Source organism: Musa acuminata, unplaced genomic scaffold (assembly GCF_036884655.1).
Source record: "Musa acuminata AAA Group cultivar baxijiao unplaced genomic scaffold, Cavendish_Baxijiao_AAA HiC_scaffold_901, whole genome shotgun sequence".
Classification (NCBI taxonomy): Eukaryota; Viridiplantae; Streptophyta; class Magnoliopsida; order Zingiberales; family Musaceae; genus Musa; species Musa acuminata.
In genome coordinates, this window is record NW_027021123.1 from 10,001 (window position 1) to 29,937 (window position 19,937).

Here is a 19,937-nt window from a genome sequence, read left to right on the forward strand (position 1 = left end):
TTTCAAACAAATGTTCATTCCCCGCTTTTTTTGGATCGAATAGACAAAGTCTTTTTTTTTTCTTTTTTTGATAGATATAGATATCGAATAATTAATCTTATTTTTAGGAATTCCGTGGGGGGAAACCCAGAATCCGAAACTTCCGACTTTGAGGAGGAAGAGGAAGAGACAAACACTGGGAAAAAAAAAGACGAGGAGAAAAAAAAAAAAGAGGAAGATGAACGGATAACAATATCAGAAATTTGGGATAGCATTATATTTGCTCAAGCAATAAGAGGTTTGATGCTGATAACCCAATCTTTTTTTAGAAAAAACATTGTATTGCCTTCATTGATAATAGCTAAAAATATTGGACGTATGTTATTATTCCAATTCCCCGAGTGGTATGAGGATTTGAAGGAATGGAATAGAGAAATACATGTTAAATGCACCTATAATGGTGTTCCATTATCAGAAACAGAATTTCCCCAAGATTGGTTAACAGATGGTATTCAGATAAAGATTTTATTTCCTTTTCGTTTAAAACCTTGGCGAAGATCTAAAATACGATCTCATCATGGAGATCCAATGAAAAAAAAAGGAAAAAAAGAAAATTTTTGTTTTTTAACAGTTTGGGGAATGGAAACGGAACTCCCTTTTGGTTCTCCCCGAAAGCAACCTTCTTTTTTTGAACCCATATATAAGGAACTCAAAAAAAAAATTAGAAAAGTAAAAAAGAACTCTCTAAAAGTTTCAAAAGAAAAAAAAAGATGGGTCATCAAAATAGTTCTAGTTCTAAAACGAGTTCTAAAACGAGTTCTAAAACGAATAGTTCTAGTTCTAAAACGAATAGTTCTAGTTCTAAAACGAACAGTTCTAGTTCTAAAACGAATAATGAAGAAACTTGAAAAAGTGAACCAAATTTCTTTATTTGAATTGAGGAAGGGAAAAGTACATGAACCAAATGAAAATGCAAAAGATTCAAAAAAAAATAATCAGATTATTCACGAATCGACCATTCAAATTCGATCTATGAATTGGACAAATTATTTACTCATAGAAAAAAAAATGAAAGATCTTGCTGATAAGACAATCACAATAAGGAATCAAATAGAAGGAATCACAAAAGACAAGAAGAAAATAGTTCTAGCCTATCATGATAAAAGACCGGAATTACAAAAACATATTTGGCAGATACTTCAAAGAAAAAATACCCGATTAATACGCAAATCACATTATTTTATGAAATCTTTCATTGAAAAAATATACATAGATATCTTGCAATGTATGGTTACCATTTCTAAGGTTAATGCACAACTTTTAAAAAAAACAATTATCAATGAATCCATTTACAACGATGAAAGAAATCAAGAAGGAATTGATGAAACAGATCAAGATACAATGAACTTTATTTCGACTATAAAAAAGTCCTTTTCTAATCCTAATATTAGAAATGATTTAAACACTTATCACGACTTATCTTCCTTGTCCCAAGCATATGTATTTTACAAATTGTCACAAACCCAATTATTTAACAACCATCACCTGAGATCTGTACTTCAATATCACGATCACGGGACCTATCCTTTTATTAAAGACAAGATAAAGTATTATTGTATGACACGAGGAATATTTGATTCCAAATCAAGGTTTGATTCCAAATCAAGGCATAAGAAAATTAATAAGTCTGGAATGAATAAATGGAAAAACTGGTTAAAGGGTCATTATCAATATAATTTTTCTCGGAGCAAATGGTCTCGATTAGTACCGAAAAAATGGCGAAATAGAGTCAATCAACGTTGTACTATTCAAAATAAAGAATCAATGAAATTGTATTCATATAAAAAAGAAAAAGACCGATTAATTCATTACATGAATGAAAATTTTTGTGCAGTGGATTTATCGATGAGTCAAAAAGAAAAATTTAAAAAACACTACAGATATGATCTTTTATCACATGAATATATAAATTATGGGGATAGTAAGGACTCATACACACTGAAACCCGAATCGTTTTATGTATTGCTAAATATGACTATTGATGATTACCTAAAAAAAGGATATTTTATTGATACCCATAAAAATCTGGATAGAAAATATTTGGATTATAGAATTCTTCATTTTTGCCTTAGAAACAATAGTGATATTGAGAACAATAGTGATATTGAGAACAATAGTGATATTGAGAACAATAGTGATATTGAGGACTGGACCGATATGTATATCGGTACCGAAATTTATAAAAATACTAATAAAAATACTAAGACTAAGACTCATCAAAAAAAAATTTTTGATTGGATGGGAATGAATCGAAATTATTCTACCATATCAAATCTAGAACCTTGGTTCTTCCCAGAATTTGTGTTACCTTTTGATGCATATAAGATTAAACCGTGGATCATACCAATCAAATTACTTCTTTCTAATATTTATTATGAAAATGATATTAGTCAAAATCAAAATGAAAAAAATATTAGTCAAAATCAAAATGAAAAAAATATTAGTCAAAATCAAAATAAAAAAAATATTAGTCAAAATCAAAATAAAAAAAATATTAGTCAAAATCAAAATAAAAAAAATATTAGTCAAAATCAAAATAAAAAAAATATTAGTCAAAATCAAAATAAAAAAAATATTAGTCAAAATCAAAATAAAAAAAATATTAGTCAAAATCAAAATAAAAAAAATATTAGTCAAAATCAAAACATCAAAGATTCCGTTAAAATAGAATTTCAAAATTCCAACCAAGAAAAAGAGGGTCAATCAAATCTTGTATCAGATCCACAAAAACAAAACCAAAAGGAATATCTTGAAGAGGATTGCACGAGATCAAACATTAAAAAAGGTAAAAAAAAAAAAAAACAATCCAAGAAAAATAAGGAAGGAGAACTAGATTTGTTCCTGAAAAAATATTTTATTTTTCAATTAAGATGGGATGACCCCTTGAATCAAAAAATTATTAATAATGTTAGGATATATTGTCTCCTACTTAGATTGATAAATCCAAGGGAAATTGCTATATCCTCGATTCAAAGAGGAGAGATGCATCTGGATGTAATGCTGATTCAGAAAGATCTAGCTCTTACAGAATTAATAAAAAGGGGAATATTAATTATCGAACCAATTCGTCTATCTTTAAGAAGGGATGGAAAATTCATTATATATCAAACCATAAGTATTTCATTGATCGATAAGAGTAAACACCAAATTAATAGAAAATACATAAAGAAAAGATATGTTGATAAGAATAATTTGAAAAAATCCACTGGACGACATGGCAATATATTTGTGAATGGGGATCAAGATCATTATAATTTCTTTGTTCCTGAAAATATTCTATCTCCTAGACGTCGTAGAGAATTGAGAATTCTAATTTGTTTCAACTCTCATAATCGGGATATTGTGAATAGAAATCCAGTATTTTGCAACGAAAACAACATAAGAAACTCTGAACAATTTTTGAATGAGGACAAACGTCTTAATACGGATTTAAATAAATTAATTAAATGCAAATTGTTTCTTTGGCCCAATTACCGATTAGAAGATTTAGCTTGTATGAATCGCTATTGGTTTGATACCAATAATGGTAGTCGTTTCAGTATGTCAAGGATACGTATGTATCCACGATTCAGAATTATTTAATAGTATATTTCCTATATATCACATGCCGTTTTCAGTAAATAAAAACCGAAAGATGTACGCATATGGTGTGTTACGTTCTGGTACATGATACGTATTTACTTGTGTATCAATTCAATTGAATCTAGAAAGAAATCTACAGAATCTTTTTAGGTGCAAAGAAATCATTCTCTTTCGTAAATGCAGAAATATATTATCCTTTTCTTTTCTATCTAAATCAAATGGAAAATTTGATTTAGATAGAAACGGATAAATCTAAATTTTTGCGTGTACTAGATTAAAAAAAATTGACATAATATAATAATTATTATTTTATTTTTCCTGATCGGTAAAATCCATGGCATGGAAAAGAAAGAAAAGAAAAAGATAAAAAAAGTTTTATGGTCAAAAATTCATTCATTTCACTTCTTCCACAAGAAGAAAAAGAAGAAAACAGGGGTTCTGTTGAATTTCAAGTATTAAGTTTCACCAATAAGATACGAAGACTTACTTCACATTTGGAATTGCACAAAAGAGATTTTTTATCACAAAGAGGTCTACAAAAAATTCTGAGAAAACGTCAACGTCTGCTGGCTTATTTGTCAAAGAAAAATAGAGCGCGTTATAAGAAATTAATTGACCAGTTGGATATTCGGGAGCCAAAAAATCGTTAATTAAATCGTTTGAATTAGTATAGTAGTTATTAGATTTTTTATTTTGATGAACCTCCTACTTTTTTGAGGAATTCATGAAATAATGAATTAAGGAAGAAAAGATATGACTGTACCGGCTACAAAAAAAGATTTCATGATAGTTAATATGGGTCCTCACCACCCATCAATGCATGGTGTTCTTCGACTGATCGTTACTCTCGATGGTGAAGATGTTATTGACTGTGAACCCATATTGGGCTATTTACACAGAGGGATGGAAAAAATAGCGGAAAACCGAACAATTATACAATATCTGCCTTATGTAACACGTTGGGATTATTTAGCTACTATGTTCACAGAGGCAATAACGGTAAATGCACCAGAACAACTGGAAAATGTTCAAGTACCTAAAAGGGCTAGCTATATCAGAGTAATTATGCTGGAGCTGAGCCGTATAGCTTCTCATTTGTTATGGCTTGGGCCTTTTATGGCGGATATCGGCGCGCAGACTCCCTTTTTCTATATTTTCAGAGAGAGAGAATTGATATATGATTTATTCGAAGCCGCCACAGGTATGCGAATGATGCATAATTATTTCCGCATCGGAGGAGTAGCTGCCGATCTACCTTATGGCTGGATAGATAAATGTTTGGATTTTTGCGATTATTTTTTAACAGGAATTGTTGAATATCAAAAACTCATTACGCGAAATCCCATTTTTTTGGAGCGAGTCGAAGGAGTGGGCATTATTGGTGGAGAGGAAGCAATAAATTGGGGTTTATCAGGACCGATGTTACGAGCTTCTGGAACACAATGGGATCTTCGTAAAATTGATAATTATGAGTGTTACAATGAATTCGATTGGGAAGTCCAATGGCAAAAAGAAGGAGATTCGTTAGCTCGTTATTTAGTACGAATCGGTGAAATGAGGGAATCTATAAAAATAATTCAACAGGCTCTAGAAGGAATTCCTGGAGGACCCTATGAGAATTTAGAAGTCCGACGCTTTGATAGAGCAAAAAATTCCGAATGGAATGATTTTGAATATAGATTTATTAGTAAAAAACCTTCACCCAATTTTGAATTGTCGAAACAAGAACTTTACGTGAGAGTAGAAGCCCCAAAAGGGGAATTAGGAATTTATTTGATAGGAGATAATAGTGTTTTCCCTTGGAGATGGAAAATTCGTCCACCCGGCTTCATAAATTTGCAAATTCTTCCTCAGCTAGTTAAAAGAATGAAATTGGCTGATATCATGACGATACTAGGTAGTATAGATATCATTATGGGAGAGGTTGATCGTTGAAATGATAATTGATACGACAGAAGTACAAACTATCAATTCTTTTTCTATATCGGAATCCTTAAAAGAAGTATATGGACTCATATGGATCTTTGTACCCATTTTGACCCTTATATTGGGAATTACAATAGGGGTACTAGTAATTGTGTGGTTAGAAAGAGAAATATCTGCAGCGATACAACAACGTATTGGGCCTGAATATGCCGGCCCCTTGGGAATTCTTCAAGCTCTAGCAGATGGAACTAAACTACTTTTTAAAGAAGACCTTCTCCCATCTAGAGGAGATGTTCGTTTGTTTAGTATTGGACCGTCTATAGTGGTCATATCAATTCTACTAAGTTATTTAGTAATTCCTTTTGGGTATCGCCTCATTTTAGCCGATCTCAGTATAGGTGTTTTTTTATGGGTCGCCATTTCAAGTATTGCTCCTATTGGGCTTCTTATGTCAGGATACGGATCGAATAATAAATATTCCTTTTCAGGTGGTCTACGAGCTGCTGCTCAATCTATTAGTTATGAAATACCATTAACTCTATGTGTGTTATCAATATCTCTACGTGTGATTCGTTGAACATGAACTTTATACTTCTTTCCTAGAAGTAAAGGAAAGAAGTTGAATGTAATGTATTGAATAGGTATTTTATTTTTTATTCATCATTCGGGTCAATGAGTTAAACCAGATAGTTATATGAGTGAAACAAAACAACTTAGAAGTTTGCAGTAAGAAGATAAAATCTCATTTCATATGTACAAGAATAAAGTTGAAGTAAACATAAGCAGTGTAAACTGTTTACCCCAAGATTAAGATTCTTTCATTAGTCATCATATCTTGGAGCGGGTGTAAAAGATCAACTGTATGGAGTTTTCATTACTGTCTTGTATTTATTACCATGCCGTAGATCAATCAAAAATCAGTGGACGGTTAGGAACACCAAAGTGCACAAAGGATTAGTAATAGAGATAATGTAAGGTATCAAAAAAAGAGATATTTCTACAATTTATAAAACGAATAAAAATAGGGACTTTAAGTTGGTAGAAATGATCAAGCAGTACTTCCCTACGATTCCGATCTAGAGTATGCTCCTATTCACTGATTAAAGAAATGACTATCCAGAACGAATTAATCCCTTATTCTTTTTTTTTCAAAGTACCCTCTTCTGAGATAGAAGAACAGGAACAAAAGAAATGGAATGTAATAATCGAATTAATAAAAAAAAGATATTTATTTATTCTTTTTTCCCATCCATATGGGTGGAATTCCTATCACAATTAATGGACTAATTCCTAATTCTTTAAATTCTTTAGATTTATTGATATAACGAGTATTTTATTGAAGGGCTGAGTTATTACCGAACAAAGAAAAATACATTTTTATTATCATAAGGGATGAGATTAATTCCGAAGCACTTTTTCTTATTCTAGCAAACGGAATTCCATTGGTTTAATTTCGGACTCTCTGATATATCTTTATTCTAGTTATCCCAAAAGAAAAGGGTGTGATAATATCGAACTAGTCCTTACATTTATTTGTGGCCATAGAGGAGCCGTATGAAGCTGAGGTCTCATGTACGGTTTTGGAATAGCGATGGAAACAGTAATGTTATTATCGACTATAATTATCTAACAGTTCAAGTACAGTTGATATAGTTGAAGCACAGTCCAAATATGGCTTTTGGGGGTGGAATCTATGGCGTCAGCCCATAGGATTTATAGTTTTCATAATTTCTTCTCTAGCTGAATGTGAGAGATTGCCCTTTGATTTACCAGAAGCAGAGGAGGAATTAGTAGCAGGTTATCAAACCGAATATTCTGGTATCAGATTTGGTTTATTTTATCTTGCTTCTTACCTAAATCTATTAGCTTCTTCGTTATTCGTAACGGTTCTTTACTTAGGTGGGTGGAATTTATCTATTCCGTACATATCCATTCCTGAGCTTTTCGGAATAAAAAAAATAGCTGGAGTCTTTGGAATGACAATTGGTATCTTTATTACATTAGTTAAAGCTTATTTGTTTCTGTTCATTTCTATCACAACAAGATGGACTTTACCTAGGATGAGAATGGACCAGCTATTAAATCTTGGATGGAAATTTCTTTTACCTATTTCTTTGGGTAATCTATTATTGACAACTTCTTCCCAACTTGTTTCACTATAAAATAACAGAATACGATAACGATATTCTAGATTCATAACCTCTTTCAAACAAGAGAAAGAAACATCAATTTATTTATGGATATCTACAATATGTTTCCCATGGTAACTGGGTTCATGAATTATGGTCAACAAACAATACGAGCTGCAAGGTATATTGGTCAAAGTTTCATAATTACCTTATCCCACACAAACCGTTTACCTGTAACTATTCAATATCCTTATGAGAAATCAATTACGTCAGAACGTTTTCGTGGTCGAATTCACTTTGAATTTGATAAATGTATTGCTTGCGAAGTATGTGTTCGTGTATGCCCAATAGATCTACCTGTTGTTGATTGGAGATTGGAAAGAGATATGAAAAAGAAACAATTGCTTAATTATAGTATTGATTTCGGGGTCTGTATATTTTGTGGTAACTGTGTCGAGTATTGTCCAACAAACTGTTTATCAATGACTGAAGAATATGAGCTTTCTACTTATGATCGTCACGAATTGAATTATAATCAAATTGCTTTGAGTCGGTTACCAATGTCAGTAATTGAAGATTACACAATTCAAACAGTTATGAATTCGACTCAAATCAAAATAGATAAAGATAAACCCTTTGATTCAAGAACGATTACCGATTACTAAGATTTTGTTTTGATATAAAAGATCAAAACTTTTTTATTTTGGTTGGTCAGTAACTACAAATAATAATTAGTAACTATAGATTTAATTAGTAACTATAGATTGGTGAGAATCACTCTTTGATTTAAACTTATAATATTTTTATCACGGGAATTTCGAAATATACAATTTCAACTACTTTTTTTATTCTTTTTCTTTTGGATAAAAAGTAAGTAGGATTGGCCCAATAAAATAATTATATCTATATATAAAATTAATATTAAATTAATCCATATTAAGATTTAATTCAATTAGGAACATATCATATACAATAAAAATGGGGTAACCCTTTTCCTTTCCTGGACCATTTAGTAAGGTCATGATTTGACTTATATATTTTTTTTTTTACATATTATACATAATGGATTTACCTGGACCAATACATGATATTCTTGTAGCATTTCTGGGGTCAGTTCTTATATTAGGGGGTCTGGGGGTAGTATTACTTACCAATCCTATTTATTCTGCTTTTTCATTGGGATTGGTTCTTGTTTGTATATCCTTATTCTACATTCCATCGAACTCTTTTTTTGTAGCTGCCGCACAGCTACTTATTTATGTGGGAGCCGTAAATGTCTTAATCATATTTGCGGTAATGTTCATGAATGGTTCAGAATATTCCAATGATTCGTATTTTTGGACCATTGGAGATGGAGTCACTTCACTGGTTTGTACAAGTATTCTTTTTTCACTAATTACTACTATACCAGATACGTCATGGTACGGAATTATTTGGACTACAAGATCAAACCAGATTATAGAACAGGACCTAATAAGTAACGTTCAACAAATTGGGATTCATTTATCGACAGATTTTTATCTTCCCTTTGAACTAATTTCTATAATTCTTTTAGTTTCCTTGATAGGTGCAATTACTATGGCTCGCCAATAATAAATACTTAGAATTTTAAAAGAATTAAAAAGTTTTTAGAATTTTAGAAGTTCTAAATAAATAAAAAATCGAATCGCTTCAATTGTTCATATTGAAATGAATCGAGATTGATAAGGAGTTAGTCAATGATGTTCGAGCATGTACTTTTTTTGAGTGTTTATTTATTTTCTATCGGTCTCTATGGATTGATCACAAGTCGAAACATGGTTAGAGCACTTATGTGTCTTGAGCTTATACTAAATTCGGTTAATATTAATCTTGTAACATTTTCTGATATATTTGATAGTCGCCAATTAAAAGGAAACATTTTCTCAATCTTTATTATAGCTGTTGCAGCTGCTGAAGCAGCTATTGGTCTAGCTATTGTTTCGTCGATTCATCGAAACAGAAAATCAACTCGTATCAATCAATCGAATTTGTTGAATAATTAGTGATAATTATCATGATCATATATTGAATAATCAGTTATAATGATCATATAAATCAAGACACCACACAACATGATAAAGCATAAGAAAATATAAATGAAATTGGAATATTTTTCTATTTCTATTCTTTCACTTTCATATTCCATTAATGAAAAATAATTATATTCTTAATTTAATTGGTATTATAATTTTTTTATTTCGTTTTTTATTTGTTTATTTTATTTAATTTTAATGTATTTAAATTTTAATGTTTTTAATGTATTTTTAATGTATTATATAATAATATAAATGTATTATATAATAATATACTGCATAATATTATAAATATTATAATAAAATAATAAAAATAATATTATTAAATAATAATATGTTAATCATATTACGAAAATAAATTAAATTACTAATTTAGTTTTATTTTTATATATTCATATTTCATATTGAAAATATGAATATTGAAATATTGATTTGAATGATTGATCAATTTGTTTTGTCGGCCAATTTTTATTTACACATGTGACTCGTATGATCATGATTTTTGAAACGGAAATCAAAGTCTCTTGGCTTTTTCTCATGAACAGATTTAGAAATATATTGATTCTTAAAATTTTAATAAACCACTGCTTCGTCTGGTGTCTATAATATAAATACTAATTTTCTACCAGATTGAAAATTTTTGATGTTAAAATCTGGAATTTATAGATCCAATGTCACATTCAGTAAAAATTTATGATACATGTATAGGGTGTACTCAATGTGTACGAGCCTGCCCCACAGACGTATTGGAAATGATACCTTGGGACGGATGTAAAGCTAAGCAAATTGCTTCCGCACCAAGAACCGAGGACTGTGTGGGTTGTAAGAGATGTGAATCCGCCTGCCCCACGGATTTTTTGAGTGTCCGTGTTTATTTATCATATGAAACAACTCGCAGCATGGGTCTAGGTTATTGATACGTTACAAAAAAATCCACTTGAATCAATTGATTCCTCTTTACCGACAAAAGCCCGTACTCGAGAAAATATATTATTCTATTCCGAGCACGGGTTTTTCTGGTCAAACGTATCTTGTCTTTATCACGAGTTATTTTCCTTGGTTAACAATACTTGTTGTTTTGCCGATATCCGTCGGTTCTTCCATTTTCTTTCTTCCTCATAAAGGAAATAAGATGTTTAGGTGGTATGCTATATGTATATGCTCGTTGGAACTCCTTCTAACAACCTATGTTTTCTGTTATCATTTCCAATTGGACGATCCATTAACCCAATTGGAGGAAGATTTAAAATGGATAGATGTTTTTGATTTTCACTGGAGACTGGGAATCGATGGGCTTTCCATAGGACCTATTTTACTGACAGGATTTATCACCACTTTAGCTACCTTAGCGGCTTGGCCAGTTACTCGAAATTCGCGATTGTTCTATTTTCTCATGTTAGCAATGTACAGCGGTCAAATAGGATTATTTTCTTCTAGAGACCTTTTACTTTTTTTCATGCTGTGGGAGTTAGAATTAATTCCTGTTTATTTACTTTTATCCATGTGGGGGGGAAAGAAACGTCTCTACTCGGCCACAAAGTTTATTTTGTACACTGCGGGGGGCTCCATTTTTCTCTTAATAGGAGTTCTAGGTATGGGTTTATATGGCCCTAATGAACCCACATTAGATTTTTCAAAATTAACTAATCAATCATATCCTGTGGCATTGGAAATAATATTATATTTTGGATTCCTTATTGCTTATGCTGTCAAATCGCCGATTATACCCCTACATACGTGGTTACCAGATACCCATGGAGAAGCACATTACAGTACATGTATGCTTCTAGCTGGAATCTTATTAAAAATGGGCGCATATGGACTTATTCGGATCAATATGGAATTATTACCCCACGCTCATTCTATATTTTCTCCCTGGTTGGTAATAGTGGGAACGATTCAAATAATCTATGCAGCTTCAACCTCTCTCGGTCAACGGAATTTAAAAAAAAGAATAGCCTATTCCTCTGTATCTCACATGGGTTTCACAATTATAGGAATTGGTTCTATAACCGGAATGGGACTCAACGGTGCCATTTTACAAATACTCTCTCATGGATTTATTGGTGCTGCGCTTTTTTTCTTGGCAGGAACGAGTTGTGATAGAATACGTCTTGTTTATCTCGACGAAATGGGGGGGGTATCGATCCCAATGCCAAAACTATTTACCATGTTCAGTAGTTTTTCGATGGCTTCTCTTGCATTGCCAGGAATGAGTGGTTTTGTTGCGGAATTATTAGTATTTTTTGGAATAATTACTAGTCCAAAATACCTTTTAATGCCAAAAATGCTAATTACTTTTGTAATGGCAATTGGAATGATATTAACTCCTATTTATTTATTATCTATGTTACGTCAGATGTTCTATGGATACAAGCTATTCAATGTTCCAAACTCTAATTTTGCGGATTCTGGACCACGAGAACTATTTGTTTCAATCTGTATCTTTCTACCCGTAATAGGTATTGGTATTTATCCGGATTTCGTTCTCTCGCTATCAGTTGACAGGGTGCAAGCTATCCTATCTAATTACTTTCATCGATAGTCTTTCATTAATAATACGGAAATATAATTTTTGTCTTTGATTTTAAGATTTTTAAAATCGTTCGCTGTACAATGCAAAAGAATAAAGTGAATTAGAATTGTAATGAGATGCATTTTGAGTTTTTGAGAACCGTTTTGAATAAGGAATGATTCAAACGGTTCTCAAAAACTCGCACAAACAAGAAGCTTTTTATATATATATGGGATGATGTTCTTATGTATTCTTTATGTAGTTTATTCAATTATTTATCTGTGTAGTTTATTCAAGTAGATGTTAATGTGAATGAACCATAACTATGTAGACCTATTCCTAATAGATTGATTCCAAAATAACATACCCAAATTATAAGAAATCCTATAGAAGCCACAAGTGCCGAATTCATACTTTGCAAACTTTGATTTGTTCTACTTCTAATATGTATTCTAGTTCTAGTATGTAAATAAATCGCGAATATGGTCCAAGTAATAAAAGCCCAAGTTTCTTTGGGGTCCCAATTCCAATAAGATCCCCATGCCTCATTAGCCCATACTGCTCCACAAAGAATGCCTATGGTTAAAAAGGTAAATCCTAAACTAATGACACGATAACTCCAATAATCCAAACGTTGAGTCAATTGATATTTATAATAATTTCGAAATGAAAGAAAAGAAGTGTTTTTAAAAACACTTCTTTTTTCATTCAAATATTGAATCTCACCAAAGAAAAATGGTTTAATTAAGAAATTATTACCTTTACAAAAAATATCGATGTTTTTTCGAAATGTAATGACTAGAAGAGCGACTGATAATAGTGATCCGCATAAAAGAGCTGCATAGCTTAATAACATCATACTTACGTGCATCATTAACCACTGAGATTGTAGAGCAGGTACTAATATTGCGGATTGATGCATTTCAGTTAAAAAACCCGACGTGGCAAAGCCTTGTGTAAAAATGGTACTTGGTGCGGTTATTGTGCTTAAATCATTTTTATGGTTCCCCATCTTGGAAATCATATGAATAATGGAGAAACTGCACGAAAGGAAGATTAATGACTCGTATAAATTACTTAACGGAAAATGTCCTGAAGAAATCCAACGAGAAACTAATAATCCTGTTATAGAGAAAAAAGTGGCTATCATCCCTTTTTCCAATGAATCACGCAATCCTACGATTTCGCGGACTAATAAGATCATTAAATGAATCGTAATCACAATTGAAATTATCGAAAAAGAGATATGAGTTAATATATGTTCTAAAGTTGTAAATATCATAAAAAGGGGTCCCATTAGAGAATTTAAATCGAGAATTGAATACATTATAGGATCCATTGTGTCTCTTTTAGAGGATTTATTTTCTAGGATTTCAAGGATGCCGCCACTCGGACTCGAACCGAGATGCTCTAGCACTGCTTCCTAAGAGCAGCGTGTCTACCAATTTCACCATGGCGGCTTACTTGAAATAATAATAGTCAATTCATGTTGAATCGTCGAGAATCAAGGATTCAATATAGTTTAGTAAACATTAGAATCGATAAATCAAAATTCATTTAAATTCCTATTTGAATCTCTATTCAAAAAAAGAATCTTTAGTTGGGATCATTGTAAGTTTAGTTTTAATAATAAAGTAAGTTTAGTTTTAGTAAGTTTAGTTTTAATAATAAACTTTCGCGTACTAGAAACTAAGTTCTTCCAAAACAGTTAGAACTCAATAGTTTTGTTGTCTGTCGAGGTATAGAACTAAGAATTGTTCATTTTCTATTTTTTGATTCGTTTTTTATTTATCCGATTTGATTTCATAGATTCAAACAAAATGAAAAAAAAAATATTTTTTTTTTCAATGAAGAAGATTAAATAACCAGGATTTCATATGTATAACAATTTCATCACTAAATCAAAAGAATTTGAAATTTTCTAACGATTTCGACACCTTAGTATCATTCCTTAGTATCATTAGAGTATTAATACTCTTCATATTATATATAATGGTCTCTTCATTATATATATAATGCATAATGGTAAGATTTACCAAACTAATTAGGTTTTTGTTAGGCATATAAGAAACAAAAGAATTTTCATTTCTATCGTAATCATACTCTACTTTTCACAATAGAAAAATATTTTTCTATTGTGAAAAAAGTAGATAGAAAAAATATTCAGAATTCGATATACATACCTTTATTCTACATACCACATCTACATACTACAACAGCTAGTTCTAACTCATATTGATATTGAGGAGTTCAATACATTAATTAATGTGAATCGTTCATCTTAAAAAATTCGAAGTTCTTCGGGTATGTCAATTCCGATTATTCCAAGACTTTATTATTTGTTTGTTGCACAAAAAAACTTTTTGAACGTCCGGTGGAAACCGATTTCGCTAAGGAAAAAGCCTTTACTGCAGCTAAAAATCCTTTTTTTTTCCAAATATTTTTACGAATACGTTTTTTTGACATAGAAGTACGCTTTTTGGGAACTGCCATTCAAAAAGGGTTACCAGTTTTTATCGTTGTATGTGAAAGACATGTATTGTTTTGTTCAAAATAGATTGTTCCTTTTAGTCATTATCTATACTTATTCCCTGGTAGAATAGTTTTAAAAAAAGCATTTTCGAATATGTTTAAAACCTATTAAAAAATATATTTAAAACCTATTAAAAAATATATTTAAAACCTGTTTGAAAATATATTTTAAACCTATTAAAACATATAATTTTATTAAAACATAATTAGAATCAAGTACTCCTTTTGGTATAACTCTTTTTTCTTATTATACTATATAATATGGCTATAAATTACCAGAATAGAATATTCTACTAAGACTAGACTAGAATAGTAGAATTATTAAAGATTTCATTTTGTTTTCTTATGGAACATACATATCAATATGCATGGATAATACCTTTTCTTCCACTTCCAGTTACTGTGTCAATAGGATTTGGACTTCTACTGATTCCGACAGCAACAAAAAATATTCGTCGTATATGGGCTTTTCCTAGTGTTTTACTGTTAAGTATAGTTATGGGGTTTTCAGCCAATTTATCTATTCAACAAATACATGGAAGTTCTATCTATCAATATCTATGGTCTTGGACCATCAATAATGATTTTTCCTTAGAGTTCGGATATTTGATCGACCCACTTAGTTCTATTATGTCAATACTAATTACTACTGTTGGAATCTTGGTTCTTATTTATAGTGACAATTATATGTCTCATGATCAAGGATATCTGAGATTTTTTGCTTATATGAGTTTTTTCAATGCTTCCATGTTGGGATTAGTTACCAGTTCCAATTTGATACAAATTTATATTTTTTGGGAACTGGTGGGGATGTGTTCCTATTTATTAATAGGATTTTGGTTCACACGACCGACTGCAGCAAGTGCTTGTCAAAAAGCTTTTGTAACTAACCGTGTAGGGGATTTTGGTTTATTATTAGGAATTTTAGGTTTTTATTGGATAACAGGTAGTTTCGAATTTCGGGATTTGTTCGAAATAACTAATAACTTGATCCATAATAATGGTGTCAGTTCTTTATTTGCTACTTTGTGTGCCTCTTTATTATTCATTGGTGCAGTTGCTAAATCCGCACAATTCCCCCTTCACGTATGGTTACCCGATGCCATGGAAGGACCCACTCCCATCTCGGCTCTTATACACGCTGCTACTATGGTAGCAGCAGGAATTTTTCTTGTAGCTCGACTTCTTCCTATTTTCATAGCTATACCTTACATAATGAATTTCATATCTTTAATAGGTGTAATAACAGTACTACTAGGAGCTACTTTGGCTCTTGCTCAAAGAGATATAAAAAGAAGTTTAGCCTATTCTACAATGTCTCAATTGGGTTATATTATGTTAGCTCTAGGTATAGGTTCTTATCGAGCTGCTTTATTCCATTTGATTACCCATGCCTATTCTAAAGCTTTATTGTTTTTGGGATCCGGATCCATTATTCATTCAATGGAACCTATTGTTGGATATTCGCCAGAAAAAAGTCAGAATATGGCTCTTATGGGTGGTTTAAGAAGATATGTTCCAATTACAAGAACTACTTTTTTATTGGGTACACTTTCTATTTGCGGTATTCCACCTCTTGCTTGTTTTTGGTCCAAAGATGAAATTCTTAATGATAGTTGGTTGTATTCACCAATTTTCGCAATAATAGCTTGTTTCACAGCAGGATTGACTGCATTTTATATGTTTCGGGTGTATTTACTTACCTTTGATGGACATTTGCGCGTTCATTTTCAAGATTACAGTAGCACAAAAAATAGTTCGTCCTATTCAATATCTCTATGGGGAAAGGAGGTAGCCAAAGCAGTCAATAGAAATTTACCTTTATCAACAATGAATAATAGGGTCTTCTTTTTTTCAAAGGATATGTATAAAATTGATAATAATCTAAAAAAATGCATACGATACTTTAATACTTCTTTCGAAAAAAAGTACACTTCTATGTACCCTCGCGAAGTGGACAATACTATGCTATTTCCTCTGCTTATATTGGTATTATTTACTTTGTTTGTTGGATCAATAGGAATTCATTTTGATCAAGGAGTAATAGATTTGGATATATTATCCAAATGGTTAACTCCACTCACAAACCTTTTCCATCCAAATTCGAGTTATTCTGTGGATTGGTATGAATTTTTTACAAATGCAATTTTTTCAGTAAGTATAGCTATTTCCGGACTATTCATAGCATATATCTTATATGGGTCTGCTTATTCGTTTTTCCGGAATTTGAACTTTATCAATGCATTTGTAAAAGGTGGTCCTAAAAGGATTCTCTTGGACCAAATAAAAAATGGGATATACAATTGGTCATATAATCGTGGTTACATAGATATTTTTTATACTAAGGTTTTTACCATGGGTATAAGGGGATTAACCGAACTAACTCAGTTTTTTGATAGATATATAATTGATGGAATTACAAATGGGGTTGGCATTGCAAGTTTTTTTATAGGGGAAGGAATCAAATCCATGGGAGGTGGACGAATCTCTTCTTATCTATTCTTTTATTTATTTTATGCATCAATATCTTTATTCATTTTTTTATTTTTTTTATAAATTTATATTTTATAAATTTATAAATATAAACCAACTTAAAGTCCCTATTTTTATTCGTTTTATAAATTGTAGAAATATCTCTTTTTTTGATACCTTACATTATCTCTATTACTAATCCTTTGTGCACTTTGGTGTTCCTAACCGTCCACTGATTTTTGATTGATCTACGGCATGGTAATAAATACAAGACAGTAATGAAAACTCCATACAGTTGATCTTTTACACCCGCTCCAAGATATGATGACTAATGAAAGAATCTTAATCTTGGGGTAAACAGTTTACACTGCTTATGTTTACTTCAACTTTATTCTTGTACATATGAAATGAGATTTTATCTTCTTACTGCAAACTTCTAAGTTGTTTTGTTTCACTCATATAACTATCTGGTTTAACTCATTGACCCGAATGATGAATAAAAAAATAAAATACCTATTCAATACATTACATTCAACTTCTTTCCTTTACTTCTAGGAAAGAAGTATAAAGTTCATGTTCAACGAATCACACGTAGAGATATTGATAACACACATAGAGTTAATGGTATTTCATAACTAATAGATTGAGCAGCAGCTCGTAGACCACCTGAAAAGGAATATTTATTATTCGATCCGTATCCTGACATAAGAAGCCCAATAGGAGCAATACTTGAAATGGCGACCCATAAAAAAACACCTATACTGAGATCGGCTAAAATGAGGCGATACCCAAAAGGAATTACTAAATAACTTAGTAGAATTGATATGACCACTATAGACGGTCCAATACTAAACAAACGAACATCTCCTCTAGATGGGAGAAGGTCTTCTTTAAAAAGTAGTTTAGTTCCATCTGCTAGAGCTTGAAGAATTCCCAAGGGGCCGGCATATTCAGGCCCAATACGTTGTTGTATCGCTGCAGATATTTCTCTTTCTAACCACACAATTACTAGTACCCCTATTGTAATTCCCAATATAAGGGTCAAAATGGGTACAAAGATCCATATGAGTCCATATACTTCTTTTAAGGATTCCGATATAGAAAAAGAATTGATAGTTTGTACTTCTGTCGTATCAATTATCATTTCAACGATCAACCTCTCCCATAATGATATCTATACTACCTAGTATCGTCATGATATCAGCCAATTTCATTCTTTTAACTAGCTGAGGAAGAATTTGCAAATTTATGAAGCCGGGTGGACGAATTTTCCATCTCCAAGGGAAAACACTATTATCTCCTATCAAATAAATTCCTAATTCCCCTTTTGGGGCTTCTACTCTCACGTAAAGTTCTTGTTTCGACAATTCAAAATTGGGTGAAGGTTTTTTACTAATAAATCTATATTCAAAATCATTCCATTCGGAATTTTTTGCTCTATCAAAGCGTCGGACTTCTAAATTCTCATAGGGTCCTCCAGGAATTCCTTCTAGAGCCTGTTGAATTATTTTTATAGATTCCCTCATTTCACCGATTCGTACTAAATAACGAGCTAACGAATCTCCTTCTTTTTGCCATTGGACTTCCCAATCGAATTCATTGTAACACTCATAATTATCAATTTTACGAAGATCCCATTGTGTTCCAGAAGCTCGTAACATCGGTCCTGATAAACCCCAATTTATTGCTTCCTCTCCACCAATAATGCCCACTCCTTCGACTCGCTCCAAAAAAATGGGATTTCGCGTAATGAGTTTTTGATATTCAACAATTCCTGTTAAAAAATAATCGCAAAAATCCAAACATTTATCTATCCAGCCATAAGGTAGATCGGCAGCTACTCCTCCGATGCGGAAATAATTATGCATCATTCGCATACCTGTGGCGGCTTCGAATAAATCATATATCAATTCTCTCTCTCTGAAAATATAGAAAAAGGGAGTCTGCGCGCCGATATCCGCCATAAAAGGCCCAAGCCATAACAAATGAGAAGCTATACGGCTCAGCTCCAGCATAATTACTCTGATATAGCTAGCCCTTTTAGGTACTTGAACATTTTCCAGTTGTTCTGGTGCATTTACCGTTATTGCCTCTGTGAACATAGTAGCTAAATAATCCCAACGTGTTACATAAGGCAGATATTGTATAATTGTTCGGTTTTCCGCTATTTTTTCCATCCCTCTGTGTAAATAGCCCAATATGGGTTCACAGTCAATAACATCTTCACCATCGAGAGTAACGATCAGTCGAAGAACACCATGCATTGATGGGTGGTGAGGACCCATATTAACTATCATGAAATCTTTTTTTGTAGCCGGTACAGTCATATCTTTTCTTCCTTAATTCATTATTTCATGAATTCCTCAAAAAAGTAGGAGGTTCATCAAAATAAAAAATCTAATAACTACTATACTAATTCAAACGATTTAATTAACGATTTTTTGGCTCCCGAATATCCAACTGGTCAATTAATTTCTTATAACGCGCTCTATTTTTCTTTGACAAATAAGCCAGCAGACGTTGACGTTTTCTCAGAATTTTTTGTAGACCTCTTTGTGATAAAAAATCTCTTTTGTGCAATTCCAAATGTGAAGTAAGTCTTCGTATCTTATTGGTGAAACTTAATACTTGAAATTCAACAGAACCCCTGTTTTCTTCTTTTTCTTCTTGTGGAAGAAGTGAAATGAA

The 19,937-nt window shown here is 31.7% G+C and overlaps 1 long non-coding RNA gene across 1 annotated transcript; it reads right to left on the minus strand.

Moving 5' to 3' along the window:
* Positions 1-11,101: 11,101 nt before the first annotated feature.
* LOC135664880 (uncharacterized) lies at positions 11,102-17,985 on the minus strand. The gene is made up of 2 exons (XR_010509023.1): positions 14,929-17,985; positions 11,102-14,882 (listed from the first exon to the last, which is right to left on the minus strand). It is a non-coding gene; the product is annotated as an uncharacterized LOC135664880 (long non-coding RNA).
* Between the last annotated feature and the right edge of the window lie 1,952 nt (positions 17,986-19,937).